Below are 18,669 nucleotides of genomic sequence, written 5' to 3'. Positions count from 1 at the left end.
GAAAATGAAAAACACCATTCAAAATTTTTGATATTCAGCAAAAATGGTCCTAAGAGGGAAAAAGCATCGCAATATAAGCCTCCTTCAAAAAATTGGAAAAACTCAAATACATAAGTTAACTTTGCACCTAAAGGAACTGGAGAAAGAACAGCAAACAAAACCTAAAGCAAGCATAAGAAGATAAATAATAAAGGTAATAGAAAACCTGAACAGGCCAATTAAAGTGAGGAAATAGAAGCAGTCATCAAAAACATCCCAAGACACAGGGAGTTCCAGGGCCAGATGGCTTCCCAGGGCAATTATACCAAACATTTAAAGAAGAAATAATAGCTATTCTACTAAAGCTGTTCCAAAGGATAGAAAGGGAGGAAATGCTTCCAAATTCGTTTATGAGGCCAGCATTACCTTGATCCCATAACCAGACAAAGACCCCACCAAAAAGGAGAATTGTACACCAATATCCCTGATGAACACAGATGCAAAAATCCTCACCAAGATACTAGGCAATAGGATCCAACCGTGCATTAGGAGAATTATTCACCATGAGCAAGTGGGATTAATCCCTGGGATGCAAGGGTGGTTCAACACTCATAAAATAATCAATGTGATAGATCACATTAACAAGAGAGAAAAAAGGAAACATGTGATCCTCTTGATAGATGCAGAAAAAGCATTTGACAAAATACAGCATCCATTCCTGATCAAAACTCTTCAGAGTGCAGGGATAGAGGGAACATTCCTCAATATCTTAAAAGCCATTTATGAAAAGCCCACAGTGAATAACATTCTCAATGGAGAAAAACTGAGAGCCTTTACCCTAAGATCAGGAACACGACAGGGATGTTCACTCTCGTCACTGTTATTCAGCATAGTACTAGAAGTCCTAGCATCAGCAATCAGACAACAAAAAGAAATAAAAGGCATTCAAATTGGCAAAAAAGTCAAACTCTCTCTCATCACAGATGACATGATACTGTACGTACTAAACCCAAAATACTCCACCCCAAGATTGCTAGAACTCATACAGCAATTCAGCAATGTGGCAGGATATAAAATCAATGCACAGAAATCAGTTGCATTTCTATATACTAACAATGAGATTGAAGAAAGAGAAATTAAGGAATCAATCCCATTTACAATTTCACCCAAAGCATATGAAACCTAAGAATATACATAACCAAAGAGGTAAAGTATCTATACCCTAAAAACTACAGAACACTTCTGAAAGAAATTGAGGAAGACACAATGAGATGGAAAAATATTCCATGCTCATGAATTGGAAGAATTAATATTGTGAAAATGTTTATGCTACCCAGGGCAATTTACATGTTCAATGTAATCCCTATCAAAATACCATGGACTTTCTTCACAGAGTTAGAATAAGGAATCTTAAGATATGGAGTCAGAAAATACCATGAATAGCCAAGGGAATGTTGAAAAAGAAAACCAATGGCAGGGGCATCACAATGCCGGATTTCAAGCTGTACTACAAAGCTGTGATCATCAAGACAGCATGGTACTGGCACAAAAACAGACACATAGATCAATGGAACAGAATAGAGAACCCAGAAATGGGCCCCCAACTCTATGGTCAACTAATATTTGACAAAGCGGGAAAGACTATCCACTGGACAAAGGGAAGTCTCTTCACTAAATACAGTTGGGAAAATTGGACAGCCACATGCAGAAGAATGAAACCGGGCCATTCTCTTACACCATACACAAAGATAAAATGGTTTACAGATCTAAAGGTGAGACAAGAATCCATTAAAGCCTAGAGAAAAACATAGGCAACACCCTTTTTGAACTCGGTCACAGCAACTTCTTGCAAGATACATCTATGAAGGCAAGGGAAACAAAAGCAAAAATGAACTATTGGGACTTCATCAATATGAAAAGCTTCTGCACAGCAAAAGAAACAGTCAACAAAACTAAAAGACAACCTACAGAATGGGAGATGATATTTGCAAATGACATATTAGATAAAGAGATAGTATCCAAGACCTATAAAGAACTTATCAAACTCAACACCCAAGAAACAAAAAATGCAATCATGAAATGGGCAGAAGACATGAACAGAAATTTCTCCAAAGAAGACATGCATATGGCCAAGAAACACATGAAAAATGCTCCACATAACTTGCCATCAGTGAAATGCAAATCAAAACCACAAAGAGATACTACCTCACACCAGTGAGAATGGCGTAAATTAACAATACAGGAAATAACAAATGTTGGAGAGGATGTGGAGAAAGGGGAACCCTCTTGCACTGTTGATGGGAATGCAAGCTAGTGCAGCCACTCTGTAAAACAGTATGGAGTTTCCTCAAGAAGTTAAAATAGAGCTGCCCTATGACCTAGCAATGGCACTACTGGGTATTTACCCCAAAGATGCTGATGTAGTGAAACGGCAGGACACCTGCACCCTAATTCCACAGCAGCAATGTCCATAATAGCCAAACTTTGGAAGGAGCCATATATCCCCTGCAGATGAATGGATAAAGAAGATGTGATACACACACACACACACACACACACACACACTCACAAAGGAATATTACTCATTTGCTTCGACGTGGATGGAACTGGATGGTTTTATACTGAGTGAAGTAAGTCAATAGGAGAAGGACAATCATCATATGGTTTCACTCATACATGTAATATAAGAAATAGTGAAAGGGATTATAAGGGAAGGGAGGGGAAGTGACTGGGGAAGAATTAGAGAGGGAGACAAACCATGAGAGACCCCTAACTCTGGGAAATGAACAATGAGTTGTGGAAGGGGAGGTCGGTGGGGGGATCAGGTAAGTGGGTGACAGGCACTGAGGAGGGCACTTCATGGGATAAGCACTGGGTGTTATAGTATATGTTGGCAAATTGAATTTAAATATTTAAAAAATAAAAATTAATTAAAATGGTCATAGTAATATTATTGTTTACTTTAATGACATGTCTCTACTATTTTTACTGATGGATAGTTGACACACAATATTACATTTCTTTCAAGTGTACAACATAGTGATTCAACAAAACTATCCTTTATGGTATTTCACTATAAATGTAGCTATCATCTGATATCCCCATTATTTTTGAAGGAAAATTTTCCATGAGTATTTTGGTATGGGATTCAGTATGTTCCTTTAAAATAAGTTATGATTCATTATAATTCAGTCTGGATATTTAAAATAAGTAGTTATTTGAATATATCCATATTACAATATATTTTTAAAGTATGAAATTGTCTAGGAATAGCATGCTGGCCAGGAAGTGTGTCACTGACATTGCTACCTGTGCCAATAATGAAAATGAACAGAAAAGATATTTAAGAATTAAATTCATGTTTAACTTATTACTATTATCGACTATTGATTTATTTGGAATTGATGAAAACATCTATTCAATTTAATTTTTGCCCTTGTGAAATTTAAAAATACATGATGAATAATTACAACTAAGATGTCCTTCAATAGGAGAATGGGTAAACAACCCATGTACAGGGGCACACTACCCCTGTAGTACAGGGGTTCCAGAGTGCCTCAGTCAGTTAAGCATGGACTCTTGATTTCATCTTGGATTGATCTCAGGGTGGTGAGAATGTCTGGCTCCACACTTAGTGGAGATTCTCTCTCCTTCTGCACCTTTCCCCCTCGCTCTCACACAAATGTTCTCTCTCTAAAAAAAAAAAAAAAAAAAAAAAATTGTGGTACAGTCACACAGAAGAATACTATTCAGAAATAAATGGAGAATGTTATTGATTCATGCCACAATATAAATAATTTAAAAAAAATTTAACTCCACTGTTATTAACAGTGTTATATTAGTTTCATGTGTACAATGTAGTGATTAAACAGTTCCACATATCACTCCATGCTCATCATTATAAGTGTACCCTTAATCTCCTTCACCTATTTCACCATTCCCTCACCTGCCTCCCCTCTGGTAACCATCTGTTTATACTCTATAGTTAACAGCTTCTTTTTTTTTTGGTTTGTCTCTCTTTTGATTTTCCTTTGTTCTTTCTTTTGTTTCCTGAATTCCATACGTGAGGGAAATCTTAATTGCATTTTGTTAAGGAAAGGAAATTCAAAAGGATCCATATTGTATCTTTTTATTCATATGGCAATTTGGGAAGCAAAATTTTAGTGACAGAAAGCAGATCAGTAGGTGCTTAATGATTTGGGAAAAGGGATGAATGGTTTACTATAAGGGGATACAAGTGGAAATTTTAGGGTGATGGAATAATTCTACACAGTAAGAGGGGTGGTGGATGCATGACTCTCTGCATTTGTTAAAGCTAGTAGAAATGTACCTCACAAGTGTTATAATGTATAAAACCAAAAAATCAACCAGGTTTTTAGGGATCTAAGGATAGTATGTAGACTGTGACAAATGAATCTGACAGTGCTATAAATATATGGTACAACTGTGCTGTAAAGTTAGGTAAATAAAACAGTTGGCCTAACACTTTGGAAAATGGTATTTGGACTGGAAATTTTAAGGGTAAAGACAAAAGAAACTATATATAAACCCTGTGTACAGATAATTTTCTTTCATGGGATACATGTTCATAATTTTAATTCTGTTTTATATGTAGTGGCATTGAACAGGTATATGGACAATGGATAGAGGGAGCCAAGTTTCTCACTGTAAAGAGGAAAGTTACAGATGAGCAAAATGGAAGGCTAGAAAAACCCTGTGGTATAAACTGAGTTGTAGGTATATTAACTATGAACTCAGGTTTAGGTAATGCATACAGAGAGATATATTACACAGTATAACTAACAAGATAATTATAGAAGCAATGTGGTAACCCAGATTTAACCCCAGAACAAAAAAAGGGGCATTAATGGAAACACTGGTGAGATTCAAATAAAGTATGAGGTTGAGTTAATAGTAGGGTATCAATGTTGGTCTCTTAGTCTTGACACACTCTCACTATGGTAATGTAAGGTCATACCATAATGAGAAACTGAACTTGGTGAAGATGTAAGAAAACACGCTGCACTTTCTTTGCAATTCTTCTATAAACCTGAAAAATAATTCCAAAACAAGTGCTTGAAAAATTCATGATAACCACAACGATAATTTTTATAAGAATTTAGTTTTATTTCTACTTCTTAAATTAATTTTCCAATCGCAAAGATTATATATTTGAAAATGTGTTCCTCCTTCTAGAACTGAACTGGCTTAATAACATGCTATGTTCTTTCATATGGAAGCTACTTTGCAGCTTGGATCTGTAGGTGGTGTGCCAATATACAGAGGGGGCTTTGGGTGTTAAGAACTCATGGAGGGCTTGCTGTTGTAAAATCACAGGATCAACTGCCAAAATCCGACAGTAAGAGGCCCCAGAAGAGATTGAAATCATGTGAAGATGTTAGAAATTTATAGAATACCAACATAAAAAATATCACTGAATCATCCTGTCCAATTTAGGAAGACATTTTTATTCCTACACATAAGTTACCCATTTTTTTCCTAGAGCCATATGTTGTTTATTGTACTGTATATATTATGCCAATTGACACTACAGGGATTGTCTTAAAATACCTATATTAGAAAATGATTCATATCATTAAAAATATAGATTTGTAAAATATGAATTCCTGAAGAAACTCTGCTTTCAGTTATTGAGATAGAGTGTTGCCATGATATCTCTTGCAATGGAGACCTAGTGGTCTCCACTTTTGGAACAGGTGCCAAATAATAGCATCTCTGCTCTCCAAGCCCTAATCACCAGTGAAGGGCTTACTTTCTTCGAATATGCCATTTCTTTTTAAAAGTTCTGCCTTTGGGACACCTGGGTGGCTCTGCGGTTTAGTGCCACCTTCAGCCCAGGGCGTGATCCTGGAGTCCAGGGATCGAGTCCCACGTTGGGCTCACTGCATGGAGCCTGCTTCTTCCTCTGCCTGTGTCTCTCCCTCTATCTCTCTCTGTGTGTCTCTCATGAATAAATCAATAAAATAAAATAAATAATAAAATAAAAATCCTGCCTTCCTTTTAAACCAGTAATTAAAAGGATGATACTTAGGAAATAAAATTATAAAAATAAAAGGACAACTAGGGAAGGGATATATAGGTTGATAATTCCTTAACTGAGACATCTGGGATCAGTTGTTTTTTCAGAATTCTGAAATCTTTTAATTTAATAAAGATAATTCATTAATTATATCATATGCAGCATAATATCTTTCCGGGCAAGAAGATATTCTTGTATTTTAATATTTGTGCAGCAAATTTATGATGGTTCACAGTAAGACAAATAAAGACTTTAAAGGTTTTGGCAATGAGTTCAGGTTTCTTTAGATTTTGCTGCTATATAAGCTTAAAGTCCCACCATTTTTCAGAATTTCTTTCTTCTTTCTTTCTTTCTTTCTTTCTTTCTTTCTTTCTTTCTTTCTTTCTTTCTTTCTTCTTTCTTTTTTTACTTCAGGATTGCTGATAACGGATCTGAACCTGTTAAGTGTTTTTTTTTTTTTTTTTTTAAAGATTTATTTATTTATTTTAGAAAGCGAGAGAGCATGAAGGAGTACACAGTGGGGAGGTGCAGAGGGAAAGGGAGACAAAAATTCTAGCAGACACCGCACTGAGACTCAAGGAGCTGGTTAAATCTCAGGATCTTGAGATTAAGAGCTGAAACCAAGAGCTGGATGCTCAACTGACTGTGCCATCTGGGCATTCCTCTTTATTATTAGAGACTATACCTGTTTGAATTCCATACTCAAATTTAAGTACAAAATATCCCCAAATTTCCGAGAGGTCATAAAAGGATGCCCACACATCTGGTTTTGCATAGCAGAGACCATTCTTGCCTATCATCTGTGAGTACCATCCTGTTTAACATTTAGTACTCTCTAAAGATCCTGGTTTGGATGACAAATTATGTAATCACCATAGTTAAAGCCTTTCTTGGAAAGGACTGTTCTACTTTGGCAAAACTTATACAATAGGACTAAAAGTCAACAATGCAAGCCTGGAGATTTCGTGTATGTGGAATACATGTTGTTTTAATTTTAAACAATATTAGGTAATCATGTGATTGAAAATAAGTTTTTAAAAAATCAGAATAATACTGTGTCTAATTAAAACATCAAGTGATTCTCCGAATACTTATACATGTCATTGCAGTACCTTCCCTTAACTTTTATGGCCCCAATTCCTGTTTCCCAAAGGCAACTAATTAGGACATTTCAGGCGGATTTTCTTTTTTGGTAATTGATTTTCTTCATGATTTTAATAGCTTTTTTTTCTTATGTATCTACCACACAACACATCTTGTGGACTGTATAGTTTAGTGGAATAATAGATAATAAAGTATATGAATAGTTAATAGGCACATTAGATGATAGGGTAGAGGATAAAGGTCTTATGGAAGAAAGGAAGCAGGTACAGTTATTCAAAGTGCCAGGAGATGAAGTACTGTGTGCAATTTAAAATAAGATATTCAGGGTGTCTTACTGAAAAATATGTAATTAAGAAAAATTTTGGAAGTAAAGGAGTCAACCATGGAGTAATCTGTAAGAGTATTCCACCAAGACAGCTAGCTGCCTGTTATATTGTGTTGCATATGGTATTAAAATGCCTTAAAGTTGCCTTGATTGCCCTGGACTCTCAGCTCCACCTTCTCAATGTTAGGAGACTTAGTTCTCCATCTTACTGCACTGAAGGCTTGAAATTCCTCAATGCAACATTCTGGAGCAATCATGGGACTCATCATGTTTTTTCCCGATCTCTCAGGAATCACTATTATTCATTGACTGATGTCCAGTAGTTTTGAAATTTGTTGTTTCATGTATTTTTATTGGAATTGTGTGGCGTTACACATATACACTCTTACAGATAATTCCATTCTCTGTATTCCATCTTGACTTTCAGTAGTGTGTCATCACCAAAACATACACACACACACACACACACACACACACACACAAAACAACAACACCCCGTTGAATTAGTGTTAGGGGAAAACTTCTTAGAACTCAGACTGATAGCCTTAGTCAGTCCATCCTTTATGGATGAGAGAAATATCCCTGGCTTACAGTGGATTCCATAGTCATGGGCTACAAACAAACTTTACTTAAAAAATTTCTGTATCACAAGGAGTTATTTTTAAATGCTAAAAAAAAGGAGCCCTGCAATGATGTTTTCACAGCAAATCTGTGACTCTGTGTTGTTTTTCACTTACTTTCTGTATAGGTATTTCATGGTGCTATCTGTCTAATGTAGATGCTATGCTCATAATCTTATCTAGCATCATTATTTTTTATTGTAAAAGAATGCTTTTCATTAATCACAAAAGTTTAGCTACATTACTTTAAAAAACCCTCTCTAATAAAACAAAAAAACAAAAACAAAAAATAAAGATATGATTTCATATAAATAGCATATGTGTTATATCAGGAGACAGGAGTATGACTCAAATGAAATAAAGCCATGTAAAAATATATGTTATATATATTAAAACCCCTCTTTATCCTCTGTAGCCATACTTTTTTTTCACAACTATTTAGTGCATTTTAAAGATGACTTCATGAACTTTTTTGTAGGCGAAGCAGTTTTATGTAATTATTTCATAACATGAGGCTGAGGAATTTGTGATAAATAGTGAACTCTGAATGAAGATGGAAGGCTTATTCTAGTTTTCTTCTTTTACACAAACAAAAGCACAAGAACCAAACTCTCCAGGGGAACAACAACAACAACAAAACAATCTGACAGAGTAGGCAGCTAGATATGAGTTGGGAACAAGTTCTTTTCCAACGGAAAAAGGGCAGAAACCATGTTCTATAAAGCTGAGACAGACCCCAGGGGATATGCCTATGTCCTTCCCCACGAAATTGCCCTACAGTAAGGTATAGCTCCATTATTTACATGTACATTGTGATTTTGACCCCCACACAGGGTAAGGCTACCATGATAGTTCAAACAAGGACTAAATAGGGCCAAAAGCTCCCCTTCCCAACTGGTAGAATGAGAATCTTATTTAGATAATTTGAGGCAACCTCAGTCAGAGATCATCATAGCTATGAATAAATTGAGAATAGAGAGGATACTTCTCTCTTCATTCCATATGAAGTATTTGCATTATCTTTAAAAATCACCTTTCTAGAGCTGCATTATACAAAACCATGTCAGCCATGTGCTGTTAGTCTCTGAGAGAACAAACATATCTATGTTAGCAACGGGATAAAAAGAAACTGGCAAAATTCATTGTTTTGCAAAGAACATTTATGGTCCCATCAATCAATGCTTGAAGGACCAAAACTTCCATTACACTTGGCAGACAAAGAAATATGGGAATTAAGTAAAGAGATAAGGAAACATAAAATTGAATGTATTTTCAATAGCAGGTTGAATAAAGCTTTCTTTCTTTCTAATTTTCAAGAAGTGGTTAATGTGCTCATCATACAGTGTACAACATGAAAAACGTACTGCTTACTTAGTAAGAAAATCCAAAGAGATTAATGGGTTAAAAAAGTCCACAAAATTCTTCACTGTGAAGATTTATCATTCATAAAATTTATGAGAAAGGCATATTTATCGGTAAAACAAAAGAGACATTTTAAAATGTTTTTGTTATCATTCTTAAGGTTAAGTCAAATTCCTAAAATTGGGAGACACTATTTTACCTACATCTGAAGAAAAACTAACAAGGATTAATGACGTGCTCTGCTTGACCTAGCTGATTTGTTGAAACACATTGAAAAGAAAACCACTGTATAGTAGTTATTAAGTTTTTTTGAACAATAATAACTTATTGCTCTTAAATTTTTTATGGATTATGGAGCATGGAAGGTAAAATTAGTAGATATATATATATATATATATATATGAAAGAAATTTAAAGTCAATGCATATATATGTGTGTGTGTGTATATATATATATATATATATATATACTCTGAAAGAAATTTAAAGTCAATGCATGAATTTCCCATAAAATTTTATTTTTATGAAATAGGAATGAACTTAACACACTCCTGAGGTCTTATTCAGGTTTCCAAGCCTGAACTTTTATTTTTTTTTATTTTTTTTTATTTTTTTTAATATGGAACGCTTCACGAATTTGCATATCATCCTTGCGCAGGGGCCATGCTAATCTTCTCTGTATCGTTCCAATTTTAGTATATGTGGTGCCGAAGTGAGCACCCAAGCCTGAACTTTTAGCATAAGAACAATCCATAGAGATATGGGTTGAAGAGAAAAAAATATGATTACTTTCAAAAAGATAAAACATTAAAGTCCTAGATTTTTATAACTTTCACTACAATTTAAAGTAAGAGTACAGATATTTGTTTCTGAATTGGATCTAAAACCAGTAGATATTATATCAATGAAAAAGATTCATAAGGAAATCTTGTATAATTGCTGATTTTTCAAAAAAAGTTGTCTGAGCATGGACTTTAGAGTATATCTAGTAAAATAACTATTTAGAGCTCACTGATCAGAATAATACCTAAATACTTTTTTAGAACAGAAATTTTTCCTTGGCTTTTCAGGTTAAGAGATAGAGCAAAAGCTGTAAAATTACTAGAATTGAATGAGAAGGTACACTACAATTTGGAAAATAAAGATTATTATGAAATTCCAGAGCTGAGTGAAACTATTTGTACCTTATTATTTAGATACTACAGAAACTATGTTTTTTACATTCAAATTATCAATTTATTATTTCCCTCTATGTGCAATGAAAATTTTTATTTTGATTTATCACAGGCTGCTTAAATTATGTAGTATTTGATTTGTAAAAAATTATATATATCGTATATAAACATAATAAAAATAAACACCCATGGCCATATTACCATATTTAAATTGAATGTTACCAATAACATTGAATATATATGTGCACTTCAAACTCTGTCTTCCTACCCCGTTGCTAAACAACTATATTGAATTTTGGCTTAATGTTATACATTCAATAATGTATCATAGGGATCCCTGGGTGGCGCAGTGGTTTAGCACCTGCCTTTGGCCCAGGGCGCGATCCTGGAGACCCGGGATCGAATTCCACGTCAGGCTCCCGGTGCATGGAGCCTGCTTCTCCTTCTGCCTGTGTCTCTGCCTCTCTCTCTCTCTCTCTCTCTCTCTGTGACTATCATAAATTAAAAATAATAATAATAATAATGTATCATATATTTTTATCCTAAGATTTTGCCTGGTTTTAGATCTTATAGAAGAAGTATAATATCCTAAGACTTGCATATGGGGGCTCAAATTAATATTCCTAAGACTCATGTATGTCACTGAATGTGGCTTTAGTTTGTTTGGTGTCACATTTGTAGAGTACTTCTTTAATTCATTATACATACTCTATCTTGCCAATAGTTATTTGAGTTGAATTTATTTCACTCCTTTAAGAACAGCATTGCAACCATTTGCTTCAACGTGGATGGAACTGGAGGGTATTATGCTGAATGAAGTAAGTCAATCAGAGAAGGACAAACATTATATGTTCTCATTCATTTGGGGAATATAAATAATAGTGAAAGGGAATAGAGGGGAAGGGAGAAGAAATGTGTGGGAAATATCAGAAAGGGAGACAGAACATAAAGACTCCTAACTCTGGGAAACGAACTAGGGGTGGTGGAAAGAGAGGAGGGTGGGGGTGGGGGTGAATGGGTGACGGGCACTTGAGGGGGGCACTTGACGGGATGAGCACTGGGTGTTATTCTGTATGTTGGTAAATTGAACACCAATAAAAATAAATTTATTATTAAAAAAAAAGAACTGCATTGCAATGAATAATCTCCTAAATGTCCCTTAACTTCATTCTTCTGTAGGTGAGGTAATATAATTTTCTCTCTACTCTTCTGAGTTCTTGGTTGAATCCCCCATAAAAAAAGACAGATTAACAAGAGAAAAGCAAAGAGAAGTGTATTAACATGTATACCTCCTGTATAAATGAAGAATATTCAGGGAAAAAGGAGGAAGTCCCTGAGGTGGCTTAGAATTCAGGTTTAAATACTATCATAATAGAAAAAAGAGAGGGAAATGTAGGCAGTTTAGTGGAGAGTAAATTATTTTTAGGAAAGTAACTTTTTTTTTTTTTTTTTTTTTTTTAGGGAAGTAAATTATTTTTAGGAATAGGAACTTAGAAGAAAAGATAGGAGGTAGGATAGTTTGTTACAAAGTTTGTCTGGCTATGGGTGCTGCTAATTTCTACTATGCTGTCCTGTGATAGGAACTCCCAGGAAGGAGATCTGTGGCATCTGAGTTCCTTTTGGAGAATTCATCTTTAGGCAGATAAGGAGAGTTCATACGAAGCTTCTCTTGTCACTAGCTGTTTTTCAAGTGTCTACAGCTCAAAATAATCAATATACCAAAAGGGCATATTTTGGGTGGCATATTTTGCTAACCTTTACTTGCAAGATAATAATACTGAAGAATTATAGGGTATTGAATGCTATTCTATCCCAAAGTGGTTTTTACCAATATACACTCACAATGAAAAATCATAAAATTTCTCATCATTCCATATTTTATCCAAAACTGCATATTGTCACACATCTTATTTGTGGCCAAACCAGTGAGCATAAAATTCTATCTTATTGTGATCTCATTTACCATTTCACAGATTACAAATGAAGTTAAGAACAAAATTTCATAGATGTTTATATTTTCTCCTTGCCCTGAAACCCACCTCCTTCTTATTCCTTCTTGTTCCCTGTCTTTTTTTTTTTTAATTTTTATTTATTTATGATAGGCACACAGTGAGAGAGAGAGAGGCAGAGACACAGGCAGAGGAAGAAGCAGACTCCTTGCACCAGGAGCCCGACGTGGGATTCGATCCCGAGTCTCCAGGATTGCACCCTGGGCCAAAGGCAGGCGCCAAACCGCTGCGCCACCCAGGGATCCCCGTTCCCTATCTTTATTTTCATTTTCCCTTTAACACGCTGAGTTACCTCTGTACAAATTAAATTTGAGTTTAGTTCACTTCGGACTCTTTTCTGTACTGCAATAATATATAATGATTAAAATCTGTCTTTGCCACTTTATTTATCATCCAGCCCTACCTTTCACAAGGTACATACTACTGGTTAGGTAGAGAGATTCGCTGCTGCGGTACCCAGGGCTGAGTCCAGCACATGCTGGTAGAGTACATACCGTCAAGCAGAAACATGCCAGGCCTCTTCGTCTTGTTTCACCCCCTCCCCACACCCAGGGAAGCAAGACTTCCCCAGTAGCCACACTGATTTCCTTGGCCTATATATTTGCCTATGTGATCAGCTACAGAAGCTACTCAGCATCAGGAGAGCTTTGATTTTGCTACACTCAGCAAGTACATGCAAGGATGCTCAAGACTAGTAGCAAGCTGTTTTTCCAGTGGACTTACTTTTCTATGACCTTGAAAAAGGTTTCTGACACATGAATTTGTTGATTTTAATAACGCAACACAAATGATGTTATGTTTTATTGGTTAGCATTTCATAATAATTCCTATTACTGTCATAAAGATTTCTCACCATACTGTATTATTTATATTTTTACATCTTTTGGTATATGATCTTGTTTTGACATCTGAAAAAAAAAAAAAATTCTGGCTGAGGCAAGGGTGCCTGCTTCTCCAGTTGGTCAATTCTCAGAGATAGCCTAGGGCTCAGGTTGGGAGCATGCATTTGATACGTAAACTAAGGAATGAGGAGCCATCCCTTCTCGGGCTTGTACACTCCAGCAGACAGTATTCCTCTGCCTTAATATCCCAGGGCCAGGCAATTAGTTTTACAGTCCCTCTGTCCCAACACCCAACAGAATTATTTAAACTAGCCATTCCTAAACTGCTCATTCTGCCCTGCCTATCCTTTCCCATAGAAACCCCAATAAAGCCTTTGGTCTAATGACTTCTCCTCCCTCTTATATTCTCCCTCCTGACCCCCTGGTGTCCCTTTTTTAAAAAAAAGATTTATTTATCTTTATGTGAGAAAGAGAGAGCATGTGGGGAGCAGGTGGGAAAAGGACAAAGAATCCAAGCAGACTCTGTGCTGGGCACAGAGTCCACACGGGGCTTAATCCCATTACTCTGAGATCGTGACCTGAGCTGAAATCAATTGTAGATGCTTAAGGTACTGAGCCACTCAGGTGCCCCAATATCCTGGTTCTTCTTATTTGGCCTTGAAAAGCATGTCCTGTCTCCTTTTTCTAGCACCTGTGGGCATAATAAACTTTATTTTCCAGAGGTTTTCCTCTGTTTCCTCTTGTGGCATCATCTGACAATCACATAAAAAATAAAAAACATTCTGCATATTTACTTTAACTTATTGGTAATTTATTACCAATAAATTATTGGTAATTTAGGGAAATTTCAAAAGTAATTCTGACTCAATCAGTTTTCTAAAACACTCTTCTTTACCTCTAACTGTATCAATGTTCTGGTTTTGCTATTATTTATGTAATTTTGACATCTCCCAAACCCAAATTTTCAATATATGTCTGTTTAGAATCCTTGAAGCTTTCTTCATATTAGATTCAATTATAACAGCTCCAGTAAAATATTCCAGATTAGAACTAGGCTCAATAATGTATTTGCTTTGAGATTTTGGGTAAAGTTATTTATAATTTCTGAATCTGTTTTTCTAATCTTAGCTTTCTATTTCTGCTTTAACAGATTACCACAAACTTAGTGGCTTACAACTCAATTTTATTAGATCTGGAAGTCAGAAAAGGTATACTCAAGGTGTCAACAAGATGACATTCCTTCTGGATGTTCCAAGAATCCATTTTCTCACCTTTTATGGTTTCTAGAGGCTGCCTGTATTGTGTCCCTTTTTTGTCTCCAAGCTCTATTTGCATCATAATATTTCCTTCTAGGATTCTGACCCTCTTGTCTCCCTCTCATAATGACATCATGATTACATTGGGTTCACTCAGTATCTATCACTTAGGGACATCTGCAAAGTCTTTTTTACTATGCAAGGTGATAATTACAAATTCTAGGAATTAGAACTTGGTTATGTTTGTTGGGAAGGGCATTTTTCTGTCTACCACATCATCTTTTAAAATTGGGAAAAGAACACCTTCTGTACTTATCTCCATGGTTTATCACTAAGCTCAAATGAGATAATTTTGGGAATGCTTTATGCAATCAGTAAAGGTATCACTTACTATAGGACAATCCGTCCTGTATGTATTTCTCTTTATTATATGTACATTCTTTTCTCTACATCCCCATATTGTTATAAGAACTGATTTCAATGCTGTGATTCATATACCTGTAAGAACACAAAAAACACTTACCTCTAAATGGCTAAAAATGTTGCATCTCAACAACTATTCTCTAGCATACAGTCCAAACTAAAGATCTAACTTCAATATTCCTCTAAAAATCACAAATTATTCTAGCATCATTTTCCTAATGTTATTCAAAGACAAGTCTGCAACATTCAAGTTTTCATATAAGGGTGTCTGTTTCTGAGATTGTTTTTTTTTTTTTTCTTGTCTTATTGTTCCATTTGATTATCTCTGCCATATACCCAAGTCTCAACTGCCCTAGCTTTAAAATCAATTTTGATGTCTGGCAGGACAATTTCTTTATTCTATCTTCCCTGCATATAAATATTAGAATTTGTCAAGTGTAACCAAAATCTTGCTGATATTTTAATTGAAATAGTATTGTGTCTAAAAATCAATTAAGAAGAAATGAAAGTGCCTGAGTGGCTCAGTTGGTTAGCATCTGCCTTTGGTTCAGGTCATGATCCTGGGGTCCCACGACAGAGTCCCACGTCAGGCTCACTGCTCAGTGAGGAATCTGTTTCACCCTCTGCCCCTCATTCCACTCATATATTTATATCAATAAAATATTTGAAAAAAAAGAAAGAAATGAAGAAATTATTTTCTGAGACATGGTATAACAAATATTTATTGAGGCCTTATTTAATGCAATAAACATTGTATTTTCTATATATTTCCTATAATTGGATAGCATTTTAAATTGATTTTAAGCATATATTTTGCTATATGTGTTTATTATTTTAATTCTATGTCTATAACTATTTAGGATTCTCAGTGCAAATAATAATATCTTCCATAATATTCACAGATTTGTTTTCCTTTATTATCCTCCTAAAATTTAGAATTATGATTGCTGAAAGCATTAAGTAAATATGCATTATCAAGATCAGTACTTTTATTGGGCTGTCAAAAATAAATGCTGAAATCTGTCAATGCTTTTCCTACATTTATTGAGATGCTCATATGTTTTTCTGCCATGAAAATGGTAAAGTATCTTATTTTGTTAAAGTGTTCCAATATTCTCAGGTTAACTCCAATATCTCATAATATATTAGATCTCTGCACCTTGTTGCATTAGATTTATTAATATTTGTTTAACATTTTTGAAATCTATATTCATGAATGAATGCAATCATTTAGAAAATCTTTGTTTCTTGCACTTGTTCAATTTTGTTAGAGAAGTTATGTTGACACCATAATTAGAGTTAGGTGCATTCCCTCTCACTCTTTTTCTTTCTTTTGTATTCTATGACAAAGAAATTTAAACAAAAAAATAATGATTTGTTTACTGATATTTTCATGAAGTTTACCTATAACACCACATCAATTTGTTCCTTTCCAAAAATATGTTTAGAATTGATTCAATGTTGGTTATATTACTACTATACTATAGAATAAAGTAAAACTATAGTATTACTCAAGCATGCTTTTCTTAAATTAACTATACAGTTGACCCTTGAAAAACTCATAGGTTTGTGGCATCAACCCAGGAGCAGTTGAAAATCTGGCTATAACCTTTTATTCCTCAAAAACTTAACTATTAATATCCTACAGTTGACCAGAATCCTTACTGATAATGCAAATAGTTAATTAACACATATATTGGATGGCATATGTATTATATTCTGTATTATTACAATAATGTAAACTAGAGAAAAGCTAACATTAGTAAAAAATCATGAGAGATAGAAAATACATTTACAATACTTACTATAAAAACCTGTGTATAAGTGGACTGGCTTAGTTCAAACTCATGTTGTTCAAGTGTCAATTGCATTTTCCTGGAAACTTGTCCATTTTCATCTAAATTATAAATACACTGCCATCCAGTTTTCAATAGTATGTTCTTATATTTTAGATATTTGCTAAAACTGTACTAATATCCAGTTTTTATATTTTCTTGCCTATACCCAACAAAATATTTTTTAAGTGGTCACATCAAAGAATTAACTTTTGGCTTCATTAATATCTTCCATTCTATCTTTGTTTTCTGTATCATTGATTTTTTTTCTCTTACATAATCTTTTTTCTTGTTATTTTGGTACTGTGTTAAGCTTGGACTAAAAGCTCGTTATCATGCACAAATAAATTTATATGCATTAATGACAATATTTTCCTTCCAAGTATTGTTGTAACTGCACATCACATTTACTGACATGTATATGTATTTTTAATTATTTATAAATAATCACCATGAATTATTTCTTTGAGCAACGTGCTTCTAAATTTTCAAGTACATAGATTCTTTTTTGTTTCCTGTTTCTACTGGCTTCAAATTTAAATTTTCATTAAAGGATGAATTTTATCATTGTTATTATATGGTAGTTATCAGAACTTGTTTCGTATTTTAAGAAGTGGCTAGTTATTTGCAAATCTTCCACGTGTGCTCAAGTAATTCATAAATTATTGTATTGATAGTTCTATATATTTTCTGTAAATGAAAGTCATTATTTTTTGCTCAAATTTTTTATTTTCACTAAAATATTGGCAAACAAATAGTTAAGAAAAAAATGCATTTGTAAACTGTAATGATGACTCTGTCATTTTTATACTATTTTATCTATTAAAGATTCATATGTTTAGACTATTTTATTGCTTGTTTAATTAGTTAATTAAATATTTTGTCAAGTAATAGCCTTGACTTTTTAATTTTGCTTTGTTTTATTGTTTTCCTCTTGTCTTATCCATGCCTTTATTTTAAAGCTTTCTATATAATTATGATTTTAATACACATCTTATAAATAGTATGTAACAATTTTAATGTAACAATTTGGTAATACTAATTTCACTTACCATAATTATCCATTTAAATTTACTCAAATAAGGGAAATATTTAGATTTTTAAAAATAGCATTGCTATTTTTAGATTTTCTATATTTTGCTCTATGTCTAAGTGATGATAGTTATATTATGCAGTCCTTTTTATTATTTATTAGTTATTTTAGAAATTCTATCATGAATATTTATCAAAGCCAAAAGGCAATATATCAGCCCATCTCCTGAATGACATTTAAAAAATAAAATTGTATCACCACCCTATGTGTAATTTTTTCTAGTTATTGAGTCTCTTGTTTTACCTCACAAATTAGGTATTATAAAATAATAACAATTGTATTAAAATGTTTGATTTGATTAACCTAAGTCTATAAAGGATTCTTGCTCACTAATCTTTCTAATATATTTGAGAAATATCTTTAAACAGCTTTATTAAGTGTAATTTTACATTCATGGAAATATACTCTTTTAAGCATACAATTCAAAGGCTATTGACAAATATATAGTTAGCTACGCATAGCATATAGACATGATCATTAAATCCATACACCCCGCTCCCTGGAAACTACTTATCTGTTTTTGGCACTATAGCTATGACTATTCTTAAATTTCATATAAATGGAATCATAGGTTATATATTCATCTATGTGCCTTGTTTTATTCATA

General features: G+C 34.0%; 1 non-coding gene across 1 annotated transcript; it reads right to left on the bottom strand.

Moving 5' to 3' along the window:
- Positions 1-10,042: 10,042 nt before the first annotated feature.
- Positions 10,043-10,149, bottom strand: LOC112670237 (U6 spliceosomal RNA). The gene has a single exon (XR_003142820.1). It is a non-coding gene; the product is annotated as a U6 spliceosomal RNA (small nuclear RNA).
- Positions 10,150-18,669: the final 8,520 nt, after the last annotated feature.

Source organism: Canis lupus, chromosome 25 (assembly GCF_003254725.2).
Source record: "Canis lupus dingo isolate Sandy chromosome 25, ASM325472v2, whole genome shotgun sequence".
NCBI lineage: Eukaryota > Metazoa > Chordata > Mammalia > Carnivora > Canidae > Canis > Canis lupus.
This window is presented reverse-complemented; position numbering and strand designations above follow the sequence as displayed.